At 60.6% G+C, this 16,798-nt stretch overlaps 1 protein-coding gene across 1 annotated transcript in view; it reads right to left on the bottom strand.

Moving 5' to 3' along the window:
* The window catches only part of PACSIN2 (protein kinase C and casein kinase substrate in neurons 2), a 103,260-nt gene extending 101,224 nt beyond the window's left edge, over nt 1–2,036 (bottom strand). Inside the window, exon 1 of the mRNA XM_004610558.2 lies at nt 1,865–2,036. The gene's annotated coding sequence lies outside the window, so the exon portion shown is untranslated. The remainder of the gene's footprint in view (nt 1–1,864) is intronic.
* Between the last annotated feature and the right edge of the window lie 14,762 nt (nt 2,037–16,798).

A 16,798-nucleotide genomic window follows, 5' to 3' on the forward strand; every position in this document is an offset into this window, starting at 1 on the left:
AAGAATACCTTTTCCATTCAAATGAGTTGCTATTCTCTCAAAAGGGAAAAAAAAAAAAAGAGGAATAAAGAGTGCAGAGCTCAGCAAACCTCTACCTTCCTTTCCCAAGTGTTAAGATCGCCAACCTGAACGGTCAGTTTCTTGAAAGCGTCCAGGCACTTGACAAAAACAAAAACACAACACAGAAAAGTGGGTGATGTAGCGGCCTCCCAGACGGAGCTCGCCCAGGAGATTGCCGAAACGCTAAAACCAAGTTTTAAACGTTGGCACACCGAGTTTCCCGGCGGGGATCAAGCGAGCCCCAGGCTGCGCGGTTCCGGTGCGCGGCTCCAAGAGGCGGTCGCAGTCAGGCCTCCAAATCCAGAGAAACTTGGGCCAAAGAAAGCAGAAGGCTGGCTTCCAGCAGCGCCCACCTGGTCGCTCCCCTGCCTCGCGGGCCCTCCCGTAGGGGGTGGGGGGGTGGGGAGAGCAGAGCGCGCCCCGAAGCACAGCTGGGATTTAAGCGACTCGCCCCGTCTCCAGCTCTGCCCCGGGACAGTCTGCGCCTGGGGGGGGGGCGGGGAGTCAAGGGCAGCTGCGGACCCGGGGCCGACACAGGAGGACTGGAGGGTGAGCCTCAGGGGGTGAGGCGAAGCGCCCGGATTCCACGAGACAGGGCGGCGGGGAGAAACGCGGGGGGACCAAAGTGCAACGCCACCATCTCCACCCCCGGCCGGCCCGTGCCCCCGCGAGGCTCGCGGGGCTGCGCCCCTCCACGCACCCCATGAGAGGACAGGAAGGAAGTGCAGGAGCGTGCTCGTGGCGCCCCCAAATAAAGCGCATCGGCGCGCCTCCGCGCCCCCCGGGACCACCCTGCCCTCCGGGTGCAAACCGGCCCCTCCACGGGCTCCTCCCGACCCGCAAGTCGCCCTCGAGCCGCCCCTCCGGCGGCGCAGCAGCCCCGCTTGGGGTCGCACTCCGCGGGTCGCACCCCGGGCCCCAGGCGCTCCGCAGCGCCCCGCCCCGCCGCCCCCACGCGGGCGCCCACCGCCCCCAGCCCTCGGGACCGGCCCCAGGTCCCCCAGTGACGCCCGTCGGGTCCCGCTGCGGGACTCACACGCACACTCACACTCACATGCACACTCACACCTCACACCCACTCACACAACCCCACACTCACATACACCCTCACACTCACACCCCTAACACACTCACACCCACACTCACACACAACCTCACACAATCACATACACTCTCACTCACACCCACTCACACAACCTCACACACACTCACACCTACTCACATACAACCTCTCACTCACACCCTCACATACACTCACCCACTCACACACAACCTCACACTCATACTCACACTCACGCACCCACTCACACACAACCTCACACACACACACTCACATACAACCTCACACTCATACTCACATACACACACCCACACTCACACAACCTCTCACACCCTCACACACTCTCACACTCACACCCACTCACAACCTCACACTCACACCCTCACATACACTCACACTCACACACACCCCTCACACTCACTCACACCCAAACTCGCACTCACATCCAGTCACACACAGACGCTCACTTTCACATTCACACACTCGCACTCGCACCCACTCACACACTCGCACCCACCCACCCACTCCCGCTCACCCCCGCTCACGCACCCTCCCGCTCACGCACCCTCCCTCTCCTCCCTGCGCTCCCTCCCCCGGCGCCAGGAAGTTTGGCGCGCGCGGCGCGGCCCGTCGAGCTTCCCGCGGACTCCGGCGCGGCCGCCCTGACAGGGCGCGGGCCCGGCCGCCGACAGCGCCCCCGCGTCCTCCCTCCCGCGGCGCCAACTGTCCCGGCGCGCCCCTCACCTCCGCCGCCCCTCGCCTCTCGACCCGCGAACTCCGCTGCGGCCGCGACGACGCCTTCAGCCCCGGCTGCGACTCCCGCTCCCTCTCGGTGGCGGTGCCAGCCCTAGCTCCGGCCGCGCTGACCAGCCCTGCCCTGCCCCGTCGCGGCCGCTTCTGCCGCCAGCGCACAGCGCCCCGCCCCCGGCGCGCCCGCTGTGCTCGCCCCATTGGCTGCGGGGAGCGAGGCCCCGCCCAAGGCCCCTTCACACCCCTGATTGGGTCAGGGGAGCCAAGAGGCGGCACCCTGTGAGCGCGCACAGCCGCCTCCCGTGAGCGCCATTGGCGAGCCCCCCTGTCAATCAAAGGGGTCCCTACTTAAGTTTCTGAGAGGACGGCTAGGGTCACTCTCCTGGCTTGGCTCCAGGTGTGGTCCCCTGGCTGGGGTCCCCGCTCTGCCGGCGGCCTGGGGTCAGCAGGAAGGGGTGGCAGGGCAATGCCGCACCTACCAGGGACTTAAGGAAATCGAATGTTTCTGAAAGTTTCTCTCCGGAGCGTTTGGAGTAGCCAAAGTAAGGCTTCACTCTGAGTCATGGCACCACGATGCTCTGCTCGTGCTGCCTTCGTTTAAGCGGGCAGGGTGGGGTGGGGTGAGTGTGCGTGTGTGTGTGAGAGAGAGTGTGTGTGTGGTCCAAGGGGAAAGGAACTATTTTTTTTGTCTTTTTTTTTTTTTTTTTTTTTTGCTGGGAGGAGGCAGAAAAACCCCAGCAGTGCCCAGGGGTTATTCCTGGCTCTGTGCTCAGGAGTGACCCCTGGCGGTGCTCACGGGACCATACGCAGTGCCGGGGTTTGGGTCTGCAGCGTGTGAGAAAAATACACCTTCACCCCTATCCCACCTCTCCCCCCAGAACTCACTTTATTTCTCACTCTTAAGAAAACCTTGATTGATGGAGTAGTAGTGCCATTCTACAGCGATCAACTGAACTCACCAATATTTACTGGTGATAATTAAATAATCCCAGTAGTGGTGGGACATGTGTAAGGGTAGACCCTTGAGACCGGCCAGGAGGTGACCCAGAGTCCTGAGAAATGGCAGAGTCGGGATTAGAATCAAAATCAGCTTGACAGCCACCATGAAATGTTTAAAGGAAGAAATTGGGGCCAGAACGATAGTACAGCGGGGAGGGAAGGCATTTGTCTCGCATACAGCCAATCCATGTTAAATCCCTGACATTCCATAGGGTCCCCCGAGCACCACCCAGAGTGATTCCTGAGTGCAGAGCCAGGAGTAACCCCTGAGCATCATCAGGTGTGAACTCCCCCCCTTTAAAAAAGAAAAGAAAAAGAAAAAAGAAAAAAAAGAAATTGGGTACCAAGTAGTGGGACATTACAATTCTATTGCCTGTGGATGGGCCTGGGCTAGAGTGATAGCACAGCGGGTAGGGCGTTTGCTTTGCACGCGGCTGACCCGGGTTCGATTCCTCCGCCCTTCTCGGAGAGCCCGGCAAGCTACCAAGAGTATCTCGCCCCCGTGGCAGAGCCTGGCAAGCTCCCCATGGCGTATTTGATATGCCAAAAACAGTAACAAGAAGTCCCACAATGGAGACATTACTGGCGCCCACTCGAGCAAATTGATGAGCAACGGGATGACAGTGATACAGTGACAGTGACTGAGCCTAAGAGAAAACCCACAGCTCTGAGTCCGGGCACCTCTGGGTGCTGCTCTCTGTTGCAGGATGAGGAAAACTCCCACCATGAAGGCCTTGCGGGGAAGGAAATGGGGTGAAAGAGGCACAAGCATAGTGGGTGCTCTGGGTTCCAGGCTCTACAACTGCTCGGCTCCCTCCTTCCCCTAAAACTGTCCATCGGCCAGAGGGTCTGGAGCGGAGAGCCAGGCTGACCAGGTCAGCCCTCAGCTCGCTCTTTCCCACTCTGCAGCCAGGCTAAGCCAACAATGCAGGGCCAGGACGGGGTCAACGGCAGAGCCCATGCCAGGCCTGGGCCAGGGTCAGTCCCGCCCGTCCACTCCCAGTCCAAGCCGTGCTATAAAAATAAGTAAGCCAATAAAATCAGATTGTGGGCAAGTTGTTTCACCAGCCAGGCCTCGGTTTTCTCTGCTGTAAAATGGGGATGATTGGCGCTTAGGAAACCGCCCGGGCCATGGCTCACACGCTGCCCTCAGGACAGAGCGTGGCAGATGGCGGTGTGAGTGTGCCCGGTCATGCCCAGTCACCCTGCGCATTGGAGAAGTGCTCCCAGGGCCTCGGGCGAAACAAGTTTTGTTTTTAATTGTGATGAAGCGAGAGAAGCAAGGGCCGGAGAGTAATGGCTCCGCTCCCGCTCCCAGTGCCGGGGCAGCAAAGTGTTAACTGCTGGGCCGGAGAGCACGTTTCCGAGCGTACCTTGGAATGAGGCTCTCCCCTTGGAGTTGTGCAAAGCTCGGAATTCCTCGTCAATGTGTCATTGATTAGGAGGCCAGTCCCCGCCCCTCCGGCTCGGTTTGGTTTGGTTCCATCACGTCTGCTCACATAAAACTGTCCCAGCAAGTACATAGCTCCACTCACACGTGCCACACGCGACTCCGTTTCCCTGGAAAGCCCAAGGTCTGGCTCTTGTCCCCACCCGGAGTCAGGCAGGACCCGGTCACGGCTCTGGAAGCAGATTCCAGTGAGCCTGCCCGCATCGGGACGGGATGTCCACCCCTGACCCTCACTGCTGAATGAGCCCCCCACTCTGAAGGGGATCCCCCACCCTGAAGGGGGTCCCTGACTCTGAAGGGGTCCCTCACTCTGAAGAGGGTCCCCCACTCTATAAGAGATTCCCCCACTCTAAAGGGGGTCCCCCACTCTGAAGGAATCCCTCACTCTGAAGAGGGTCCCCCACTCTAAAGGGGGTCCCCCACTCTATAAGGGATTCCCCCACACTAAAGGGGGTCCCCCTCTGAAGGAATCCCTTACTCTGAAGGGGATCCCTCACTCTGAAGGGGGGGTTCCCCCACTCTGATGGGGTCCCTCACTCTGAAGAGGGTCCCCCACTCTATAAGGGATTCCCCCACTCTAAAGGGGGTCCCCCACTCTGAAGGGGGTCCCTGACTCTGAAGGGGTCCCTCACTCTGAAGAGGGTCCCCCGCTCTGAAGGGGGTCCCCCACTCTATAAGGGATTCCCTCACTCTGAAGGGGGTCCCCCACTCCGAAGGGGTCCCCCACTCTGAACGGGTCCCCCACTCTGAAGGAATCCCTCACTCTGAAGGGGGTCCCTCACTCTGAAGGGGCTCCCCCACTCTGAAAGGGATCCTTCATTCTGGTGAGGACCCCTCACTCCAAAGGCGATCCTTTGTGAATTTGGAATTTTCTTGTAGGGGTCACCACTGGTTTAGGCGCTTTCCTTGCACCCAGGTTTAATCCCCGGTGCCCCATATGGTCCCCTGAACACTGTCAGGCGTAACCCCTGAGCACAAAGCCAGGAGTAAGCCCTGAGCACTGCCAAGTGTGGTCCAAGAACAAAATAAAACAAAAAATGCTTTTTTTTTTTTTTGGCTTTTTGGGTCACACCTGGCGATGCACAGGGGTTATTCCTGGCTCTGCACTCAGGAATTACCCCTGGCCGTGCTCAGGGGACCCTATGGGATGCTGGGATTCGAACCCGGGTCGGCCGCGTGCAAGGCAAACGCCCTACCCGCTGTGCTATCTCTCCAGCCCCAACAAAAAATGCTTTTATCCCCAAAGAGTGCTCTTGCCCTGATGACGTTAAGACCGATGAGTATTACAGAGTCTCCCTTGTAAAGGAAGTCATCCGCCACTACTGTGAGTGAACATTTGGGCGGGGGTTATAAACGAGAGGCCACCCAGAAAGCCCACAGTTGGCTGGGTTTTGTTCCAAGAGTCCACTGTCACCAAACTAACAATTTTCACAACACAGTGGAAAACAGCGAATTGCCGGTTGTTTTCTGGCTCTGTTGCTTCGTTTTTACTTCCTCTTAATAACTTTTTGGGGTAGCTGGAGATACAGCACAGCGGGCAGGCACTTGTCTTGCACGCGGCCGACCTGGATTCAATCCCCGGCATCCCACATGGGGTCCCCCAAGCACCTCCAGAGTAATTCCTGAGTGCAAAGCCAGGAGTAACCCCTTAGTGTCGCCGGGTGTGGCCCCCAAACCAAACATCAGTAAATAAGTCATCAACTTTTGGGGGAGGCTCCCAACTCCCCCCAGTGTTCGGCGAATCAGGAACGACTCTTGGCAATACTTGGCCAACCAGGGGCTAGAGAGATAGTGTATCGGGGAGGGCACTTGCCTTGCACGCCACCGACCCAAGTTCGATCCCAGCACCCCAGAGGATCGCCCAAGCCCACCAGGGGTGATCCCTGAGCAGAGCCAGGAGAAAGCCCTGGTCACTGCTGGGTATGGTCCAAACACAAACAAGCAAACAAGCTTGGCCACCCAGGCTGGCCGTTCCACGCTAGGGACCCTGGAACCCCACGTACATGGCGCCTCGAGGGCCATCCCGGGGGTGCTTGCGGGCCTCCAGGGCTGTCCCCAGTGGTGCTCAGGGGACCTGACCAGGGTCTCGTACACACAAGCGCTGGCCTCTGGGCCTTTCCCTGAGCATCTGAAGGCTGCAGCTTTGGGCACGGCCTCTGTGTGCCCAGCATCACAGGGGCGGCTCAGCGGGCGCTCTCCTGGCACGCGGGCAACCTGAGCTCGATCCCCGACATCCCATATGGTCCCCTGAGCACCGCCAGCAGTGATGCCAGGGCGCCCGTGAGAAGGAACGGCGGGCAGAGAGGGAAGCACCAGCACGGACACCTGCAACCCGGGGTCCTGCCACTGGGCACCTCCAGGCTCGAGTTCCCGCCGAGGCTGCGAGAGGGACGGTGACACACCCACGGTCCGCGCCAAGGCAGCTGCTCTCACCGGGAGGCGGGTATGGAGGAGGCGGCCCTCCCGGGCCGGCCAGCGAGTGCGGTCACCCTAGACGGATTCTGGAACTTTCTCCCCACCTCCAGGCCACCTGCCCTGCTGCCTGCTCCTCGGGCCTCTGCTCCTCCTGGCCCCCTTCCCACCCCACCTCACCCCTCCCTCTGCCCCTGCCTCCCACCACGTCTGAGACCCCCTCAGAGCCCACCCTCTGCTTCAAATAGCCTCTGAGGGAGGGGCTGCAGAGGGGGAAACCCCAAGTCAAGGTCCAGCAACTGCCCTGGTCCCCCCATTTCCTCCTCCCCCTGGGTCAGCCCCCCACAGCAGAGGGCAAGGTAACCCCCGCACAAACTGCAACCGGAAAACCCCCGTGCCCCGCATGGGCCCCCAAGCTCCCCTCCCAGGCCCTGCCCCTGCCCCCGCCACCCTCTCACGCACAGCAGGCATGAACTCTGCCTTGAGCACTGGGTGGGGAGCAGAGGAGGCAAGCTGAGAGGGGGGCACTGGGTGGTGTGGGGTGTCTGGGAGAAGCAGAATCTCAGGCGAAGATAAGGGGCGTGGACAGGCAAGTGTGGGGGGCCAGCGAGGGGGCAGGACATGAAGGGGCATCGGCCTGGCCGGTACCAGCTCCGCCTGACACCCCCCCTCCTTCCAGTTCGCCGAGTGAATTTTCAGTTGTAGCTTTAGGGGCTGCACACCCTGGAGCGATAGCACAGCGGGTAGGGCGTTTGCCTTGCACCCGGCTGACCCGGGTTCGACTTCTCCGTCCCTCTTGGAAAGCCTGACAAGCTCCCGAGAGTATCCCGCCCGCACGGCAGAGCCTGGCAAGCTCCCCATGGCGCATTCAATAGGCCAAAAACAGTAACAACAAGTCTCACCATGGAGACGTTACTGATGCCCACTCGAGCAAATCAATGACCAACGGAATGACAGTGCTACAGTGCTATAGGGGCTGCACCCAGCAGTGCTCAGGGGTTGCTCCTGCCTCTGTGCTCAGGGGTCGCTCCTGGCAGAGCTCCGGGGACCACAGCTGATGCAAAATCTCCCTTGGACAGCCGCGTGCTCTGCCTCTGCGTCCCTCCTTACACTCTGCACCAAGGCGGGCTCTGGACTCAGCCCTGACCCCGGCACCCCCAGCCTCTCTCTGGGCACCTGGGTCCCGGCGGCTCCAGGGCCCCACACACGCCCTTCCTGCTGGGACCGTGCTGTCAGTTGTGGCACGTGTGCTCACTGAGGCAGGATGGTGTGGGCGTGGAGGCCCGCCCGGGCTAATTACAGGTCAGGGCACTCCTGCGGGGGCGCACACAGTGGCACCAGAGCCTGGCCCGCCTGCCAGAGAGCAGAGGCTGCATCCCCGGCTCCAGCCCTGGCACCTGCCGCAGACCCAGGCTTGGCCAGGACCCGACAGCCCAACCCAGGCCTCTCCCTGCCGCCCAGTGCCCACCCCACACCCGAACAATCTCAGACCCTCCTCGGTGAAAGGTCCAGGAAGACCCCGCCGCTCCCTCCCCTCTGTGCTAAGGCAGACCCCCTTTCTTTTTCAGGGGGGCCACACCCGGCGACACTCAGGCATCGCTCGCTCCTGGTGCTGCCGGGGGACCATCAGGGGTGCCGGGGTTCAAACCCAGGTTGCCGTGGGCGAGGCAGGCAAGCACCCTGGCCCTTTCTGAAGAAACAGAAAGTCAGCCGCCTCGGCTCCCGCCCTCGCCCCACATGGACGGGAGGCTGAGGCTCTTCCCTCCCGCGTGGATGATGACGAGATGCCGAGATGACAAGGGGCGCAGGAGGGGGGAGACTCCCGCCAGCGCGCAGGGGGCGGGCCTGGAAGGGCCCCGGGTCAGGCTGGAATCCAGGTCCTGACTAAGGCTGAGGACAGAGGCTCAGGAGGCAGCAGCCTCGCCCAGCAGTGGGCGCGGGGCGGGGGGTGCCAGGCCAGGGACAGCCACCCCCCGGGTCCCAGGCCCGACCAGGCCATGTAGCCCAGAGTCCAGGAACCGCACGGGCAGCTCCAAGGACGACCACCTCGATGCGGGTCAGAAGGGATTGGGGGGCACACCCAGCAGTGCAGGGGTCACTCCTGGCTCTGCGCTCAGAGGTCACTTTTTCTTTTTTCCCATTTTGGGTCACACTCGGCGATGCTCAGGGGTCACTCCTGGCTCTGCACTCAGGAATGACTCTTGGCAGTGCTCGGGGGACCCTATGGGATGCCGGGGATCTGAGGAATGGGGGTCGGTGGATGGCTAGCATCCCGGCCGGCCGCGCGCAAGGCAAATGGCCTCCCCACTGTCCTATCGCCCCAGCCCCTCGGGGGTCACTTCTGGCTGTGCTCGGGTGACTGTGTGTGGTACACTGGGGTCGGCTGCGTGCAAGGCAAGCGCCTTTCTCATACTGTACTGTCTGTCCTGCCTTTGAAGAGATGTGTGTGTGTGTGTCTCTGTGTGTCTCGGTGTGTGTGTGTCTGTGTCTGTGTCTGTGTGGTTTGTGTGTATGTGTTGATGTGGTCTCTGTGTGTGTCTATGTGGTCTCTGTGTGGTCTGTGTGTGTCAGTGTGATTTGTGTGTATGTGTTGGTGTGGTCTCTGTGTGTCTATGTGGTCTCTGTGTGTGTATCTGTGTGTGTGTGGTCTGTGTGTGTGGTCTGTGTGTGTGATCTGTGTGTGTGTCTGTGTGGTTTATGTGTGCCATCTGTGTGTGTGTGTGTGTGATCTCTGTGGTCTGTGTGGTTTATATGTGCCATCTGTGTGTGTGTGTGTGTGTGTGGTCTCTGTGGTCTGTGTGTGTGATCTGTGTGTGTGTCTGTGTGGTTTATGTGTGCCGTCTCTGTGTGTGTGTCTGTGTGTGCGTGTGTGTGTGGTCTCTGTGGTCTGTGTGTGCGGTTTCTGTGTATGTGTCTGTGTGAGCATGCGCATGTGTGGGTCACACCCGGATGGTGCTCAGGACTCGCTCCTTGCCCTGTATGCTCAGCAGTCACTCCTGGCAGTATTCGGAGAATCGTTTGTGGTGTCAGGCATCAAACCTGGGTGGGCCGTGTGCAAGGCAAGCGCCCTATTTGCTGCACTATCTCTCCAGGCCCCCAGGAAGGGGCTTTTTTTTCTTTTTGGGTCACACCCGGCGATGCACAGGGGTTCCTCCTGGCTCTGCACTCAGGAATCACTCCTGATTCTGCACTCAGGAATCACTCCTGGCTCTGCACTCAGGAACCACTCTTGGCGGTGCTCAGGGGACCATATGGGATGCTGGGACTCGAACCTGGGTCAGCCACATGCAAGGCAAACACCCTACCCGCTGTGCTACTGCTCCAGCCCCAAGAAGGGGCTTTTTTTTTTTTTTTTTGGCGTCACACCTGGCAATGCACAGGGGTCACTCCTGGCTCTGCACTCAGGAATTACTCCTGGCGGTGCTCAGGGGACCCTGTGGAATGCTGGGAATCGAACCCGGGTCAGCCTCGTGCAAGGCAAACGCCCTCCCTGCTGTGCTATCGCTACAGCCCCAAGAAGGGGTTTTTGACAGCTGTTAGTTGAGGTCTACAGAGCCATCCACCTACCCACATTCCTCAGGCCCCTCCACCCTGAATTCCGGGCTGATGAGCCAACAGGAATTCACTGTGTGAACATTGGAGTTCGTGACATACTATGGTGGGGGCGGAGGGAGGAGACATCTTGGGGCCAATGACAGTGCCATAGCGCCAGCCCCACCATCACCCACCGAGGCGGTCACCTGCACCCAGAAGCCATGTCCCCTGCCCCGCCCAGCCCTCTCCTGCCCCGCTCATGACTGTGGCCAGTCTTTGCTTTTTGCAGAATGACAAAGAGGGGGCCCCAGGGCCTTTGGCTTCCTCTGCAAATGTGGACATTTGCGGCCGGTTCCTCCGTGACTCAGTGGCAGCTTCGTGGCCTGTTTCTGTGGGTCTCTGATTCCCTCCCTTGGCTGGGGTGGACCCCAGCTCTGTATCCAGCCCTCACACGGCCTTGGGGTAACCTCCGGGTATGCACACTTCTGGGTCCCGGGGAGGTCTGTGGGCGGACCAGAGTCTTCAGCGGCCTTCAGGTAAGTTCCAGGCAACCCTGAGGGGAACCAAGGCGGAGAGAGAGCCGGGGGGCGAGACACTGGCCTCGCAGGTCCGGATTCCAAACCCTGATGTCACATACTCCTCTGAGCACTGCCAGGGGTGACCCCTGACCAGAGAGCCAGAGGACCCCTTACGGTGGGGGTGGGGGGGCCAGAAGCCAAAAATCTGGGGAAAAAAATAAAAGATACTCAGGAGAAATGTGACAAGTCTGGCTGGGGTCGTGGGATATTTTTTGAGGTTCCCCTAGAACCAAAACCAAGCTGGGGGCGGGAGCAGCAGGGGGCCAGGCCAGCCCCACCCTCCAGGGCAAAGGGCAGAGGCTCTGCCTGCCCGCCACCAGACTGGGGTGGCAGCAGGTGGGGGAGGGGTGGGGAAGGCGGGGCGGGGTTGGGGGGCTGCATCGCGAAGGGCAGCGGGGGAGGGCCCGGATGGTTGGCAGCGGCACTGCCCAGGTGGGCACAAGTCTGTTGCCCGAAGACAGTCCCGGCAGGCAGGGGTCCCATGGCTGCTCAGAGTTCCTGGCAGCCCCCGTCTCCCTTCCTTTCTCTCCCGAGGGCTCCTCTGCCCCGAGGCGTGGCCCCCAGCACCGCCCCCGGAAGTGAGTCTCCCTCTCGGGCACACCCCCAGTTTTGATGGCCATGACTCAGCCTCGCGCAGCCCTGGGTCTCTGCCAGCCCGGCTCCTCCCCCGCTCTCACCCAGGACCCGCTGCTGCCCCACCAGCCGCACTGCCCTGCCCATTCGCTGCAGCCACAGGACGTTGGACAGTGGCTTCCCAGGGGCCAGCAGGGCGGGACCTGGACGCTGCCCTCCTGGGGCCAGTGGGAGTGGACGTGGTGGCCAGGCCCAACAGCAGCAGGGCGGGGCCGGGGCTATAGCACAGCGGGGAGGGCGTTTGCCTTGCACATGGCCTACCTGGGTTCGATTCCCAGCATCCCATAGGGTCCCCTGAGCACCGCCAGGAGTAATTCCTGAGTGCAGAGCCAGGAGGAACCCCTGTGCATCGCCGGGTGTGACCGAAAAAGCAAAAACAAAAAACAAACAAACACCGCAGCAGGGCAAACTGAGGGGTCAGAGCCGCCCAGAATAGCCAACTGCGGGCCCCGGAGGGCAGGGTCAGCCACGGCCTCTGCCCACAGCCGGCAGGGAGGGTCACACTCTCACACCCCGCAGACAAGGAGTCTCAGCGGCAGGAACTCCTCAGGCGCATGAGGGAGCAGGGTCCTCCCTGTCACCATACGGGAGCCAGGGAGTTAGTATTTATTTCTGGCTTGGGGGCCACGTCCCGTGTTGCTCCTGGCAGTGCTTGGGGGGTAGTGCAGAGTGGGCACCCAGCGCCGGTCTCGCCAGCGAAGCTGTGAAACTCTGACGCTCCAGGTCCACGCCGGACACCGGAGCTGAGCAGAACAGAAAATTCCTCGATGTGGGGGCCGGAGCGATAGCACAGTGGGGAGGGCGTTTGCCTTGCACGTGGCCAACCTGGGTTCGATTCCCAGCATCCCATAGGGTCCCCTGAGCACCGCCAGGAGTAATTCCTGAGTGCAGAGCCAGGAGGAACCCCTGAGCATCGCCGGGTGTGACCCAAAAAGAAAAAAAAGTAAAGAAAATTTCTCGGCCTCACCCTGGGAAGGTCCTCTGTGCACCTTGACTGCTCAGCTGGCGAGATGGGCCAGGTCCTGGCTGTGACGGTACAAAGAGCTCCTCCTCGGGCCCACCGAAAGGTGGCCGGTGAGATAGAACAACGGGGAAGACATCTGCCTGCGATGAGGCCGACCCGAGTTCAATCCCCAGCACCCGATACGGTCCCCCAACCACTGCCAGGAGCGACCCTGAGAGCAGCACCATGAGTAAGCCCTGAGCACTGCCAGGTGTGGCCCCCTGGAACCAAAGTCCTCACAGTGCCCGCCTGAGCCCTCGGCCCCGCCAGCTGCCCCCCACCTTGGTGTCACCCCCAAATCTCCTCTCAAATCGACATCATTTCGTAGATTTCTCCCTTTCCGCCATCCGTTGTCACACCGGGTTAGACACAAGGCGCATGGCAGCAGGACTCACAGCGGCCACCAAGTCCCCTGACCCGCCTCCGGGGCGCAGGTCACAAGAGGCGTCTCTGCGTCCCGGTGACGGGAGAGGAAGTTGGTTCCTCGGCACTCACGACTGCAGTGAGAGGAAATATGCAGAAGAGACAAAGCTGCAGAGACAGGAAGTAGATTCCTGGGGCCAGAGCAATGTATGGTGGGGGAGGGCGCTGGCCTTGCAGGCGGCTTGACCCGGGTTCCATCCCCAGCACCCCACATGATCCCCTGAGTACCACCAGGAATAATCCCTGAGTGCAGAGCCAGGAGGAACCCCTGAGCATCGAGGGGGTGTGACCCGACCCCCTTTCACCCCCCACCCCACCTCCCGCAAAAGCAAGCTTCCTGGCTGGATGGGGGCTGGGCTGCCAACAGCGAGGGGGAGGGAGGGATGTGGTCTCAAATCTAATATCGGGGCTGGCCACAGCAGCTGTCATTGCTAAAAGTCCCTGAATCACACGCTATGACTAAGGTGTACGTCGTGTCTTGCTGAAATTGTTTCCGGAGTTTTATGCGCAACAGCTCCTGCCTAGCGAGCCCAGGGCGGAGTGTTGCTTCCCCGGCACACACCGCGGCTCGGCTCAACAGTTGTACCCTGTGCGGCCAGGTGTGTGCAAGCACCATGTCTGGTAGTGATCGAGCCTCCCCCATCTCGTCCCCAGCACTCCCACAGCGGGAAGGGAAGTGGGTAAAACTCCCGGAATGGGCCAGAGTGACAGCACAGACAGCACAGCAGGGAAGGCTTTTGGCTTGCACGCGGCGACCCACATGGGTTCGACCCCCGGCATCCCATAGGGTCCCCGTGCACCACCAGGGGTGATTCCTGAGTGCAGAGTAACCCCTGAGCTTCACTGGGGGTGACGCAAAAAGGAAAAAAAAAATCCCTGCCCCAGACGACGTTTTCTCTTTTAGCACCCCTGGACCCGAAGCTCCTCTGTCCAGGCCCGGCCCCTCTAGGGCGGGAAGTGCCCCTGCATCTAAAGCAGTCAGCAGCCTGCAGGGACCACCTGAGACGCTGGCATATGAAGCAGGTTAGGAGATGGCTCACAGCTGCAGCACACTTTGTATTTTATTATTTTATTTTTTTATTTTTCTTGCTTTTGGGGTCACACCGGCAATGCACAGGGGTGACTCCTGGCTCTGCACTCAGGAATTACTCCTGGCGGTCAGGGGGACCATATGGGATGCTAGGAATTGAATCTGGGTCGGCCGCGTGCAAGGCAAATGCCCTCCCCGCTCCCCACTGTGCTATCGCTCCAGCCCCAGGCTTTTTGATTTTGAGTCATACCTGGCACTGCTCTTGGGGTTATTCTTTTTTTTTTTCCTTTGCTTTTTTTGGGGGTCACACCCAGCGATGCACAGGGGTTACTCCTGGCTCTGCACTCAGGAATCACTCCTGGAGGTGCTCTGGGGACCGGAAGGGATGCTGGGATTAGGCAAACGCCCTTCCCGCTGGACTATCGCTCCAGCCCCACTGGGGTTGACTCTGTGCTCAGGGGTCACTCTCGGTGGGCTCAGGGGACCACAGGGAATGCTGGGGATGGAATCCAGGTAGGCCGCGTGCGAGGCAAGTGCCCTACCCACTGTACTTTCACTCCAGCCCCTCTGCTCTCTGCCCTGAAGTCCGTCCGGCTGGGTCCCCCATAGAGGCATTCATGGGGTGAGCCAGCCCTCCTGAACCCCCAAACTCTTGGGGCTCCCCAACCCTCTGAGCATCTTTCACCCACTGCCCTCCCCACCTCCCTCCCTTCCCCGCCCCGGGGGCTGGCTCCGGACTGTGCTCTTTGCTCTTCTCTCCTCTTCCTGTTTGTGTTTGGGGGGGCCACACCCAGGGGTGCTCGGGATTGTGCACTGCAGGGTAGGGTGTCTGCACACTGTTGTGGCCTTTGGACAGTCCTGGCCAGGGAAGGGGGGGGCAAGTTCTTGGGGTCACCGCAGGCTCATGCACTCAAAGTGGTTTTTATGGCGGTTCTTGAGGGGCTATACCGCCCCTCCCCTTTCTGTGGCGCCGCTCACAGCTGGCTGATGCCTGTGACTGTGGGGACCCCAGATGGCAGAGCTGCCCCGACGCCACCACCCCCTGGAGCTGGACCATGCGACCAGACCCTTGCAAGGGGCCAACTTCCGGTCGCGCCCGGCCTGAACTTCTGAACTCACGGCGGCTGGATCCAAGGCCCGGAGTCACGCAGCGAAGCACAGCGGTGACTGTCTCGCTGCAGGGTCTTTCCCATCCGAACTGTTGCATCACGGTGAGTAACAGCTCCTGGAAAGCAGCACCTGGCAGGTGGCTGCGCGGCTCACGCACCTCCAGCCGCCACCAGCGCCCCCTGCTGGCCCGTCGGGGCAGCTCCCGCCCTTGGAGATACCTCCTGCCTGGAAACAGGTGTTTTTGTTTTTGTTTGTTTGTTTGTTTTTTGCTTTTTGGGTCACACCCTGCAATGCTCAGGGGTTATTCCTGGCTCTGCACTCAGGAATTACTCCTGGCAGTGCTTGGGGGACTATATGGGATGCCGGGGATCGAACCCGGGTCGGCCGCGTGCAAGGCAAACGCCCTCCCCGCTGTGCTATCGCTCCAGCCCCGAAACAGAGTTTATTTTGTTTGTTTGTTCTTTTTTTTTTTTTTTTTTTTTTTTGCTTTTTTGGGTCACACCCATTGATGCTCAGGGCTTACTCCTGGCTCTGCACTCAAGAATTCTCCTGGCGGTGCTTGGGGGACCCTATGGGATGCCGGGCTTCGAACCCGAGTCCGCTGCGTGCAAGGCAAACGCCCTCCCCTCTGTGCTATCGCTCCGGCCCCCCGTTTTGGTTTGTTTGCTTGTTTGTTTGTTTGTTTGTGGGGGAGGACCATGCCCACTGGTGTTCGGGAACCACGCGAGTGCTCAGAGGTCACTCCTGGCTGGGCTTGGGGAAAGCGTCGTGCTGGCTGACCTTAAACCTGGGCCTCCTGCCAGGGAAGCGTGCGGCCACCTCTGGCCCCGAGGACGCTCGTGAGATAAAGGTCTAGGCGGGGACGAGTCTGAAAGGACAGAAACAAATACCTCGATTTCCAAAGCAGAGTGGCAGGAAACCAGGTGGGCTCCTGAAGAGTCTGGGGGTGCTCTGAGGGCGCTCCACGGGCACCCAGGTCGGCTACAAGGACATTGCGGGATCCCTGTGACGGGTGCAGGCACTGGAGCAGGTGAGCTGGCCAGGGCACTGCCTCCCGGGAGCCCCAGAGGCCGATGGTCAGTCTGAAGTAGGGACACCAAATGCGGGCGGCAGCACGGAGGACCGCTCCCCTGGTTGGAGCCCTTAGGGCCAGGTGACACAGCAGGGACAAAGGGCCTCTCGGGCCTTCTCCAGGTGCCTTAGTGGTCACTGGTCAGAGGAAAAGACCACGTGCCAGACAGCGCCCTCCAGAAGGCAGAGCGGGATTGGGTGGGAAAAACTAAGGGCGGGTCCTGAGGGTGAGCGGGATTGGGTGAGCGGCTATAGGCGGGTCTCGAGAGTGAGGCAGGGTTGGCTGAGGGACTGTAGGCGGGTCTCGAGAGCGAGACGGGATTGGGTGGGAAGGGCTGAAGACGGGTCATGAGGATGAGCGGGATTGGGTAAGCGGCTGTAGGCGGGTCTCGAGAACAAGGCGGGATTGGGTGGGAAAGGCTAAAGGAGAATTCTGAGGAGAAGCGGGATTGGGTGAGACTCTAGGTGGGTCTTGAGAGAGAGGCAAGATTGGCTGAGGGACTGTAGGCGGGTCTCGAGAGCGAGGCGGGATTGGGTGGTAAGGACTGAAGATGGGTCATGAGGATGAGCGGGATTGGCTGAGGGACTGTAGGCGGGTCTCGAGAGCGAGGCAGGATTGGGTGGTAAGGACTGAAGACGGATGAGGGCTGGCAGGATTGGGTGAGGGACTGTAGGCGGGGCCTAA

This window comes from Sorex araneus, chromosome 6, assembly GCF_027595985.1.
Source record: "Sorex araneus isolate mSorAra2 chromosome 6, mSorAra2.pri, whole genome shotgun sequence".
Classification (NCBI taxonomy): domain Eukaryota; kingdom Metazoa; phylum Chordata; class Mammalia; order Eulipotyphla; family Soricidae; genus Sorex; species Sorex araneus.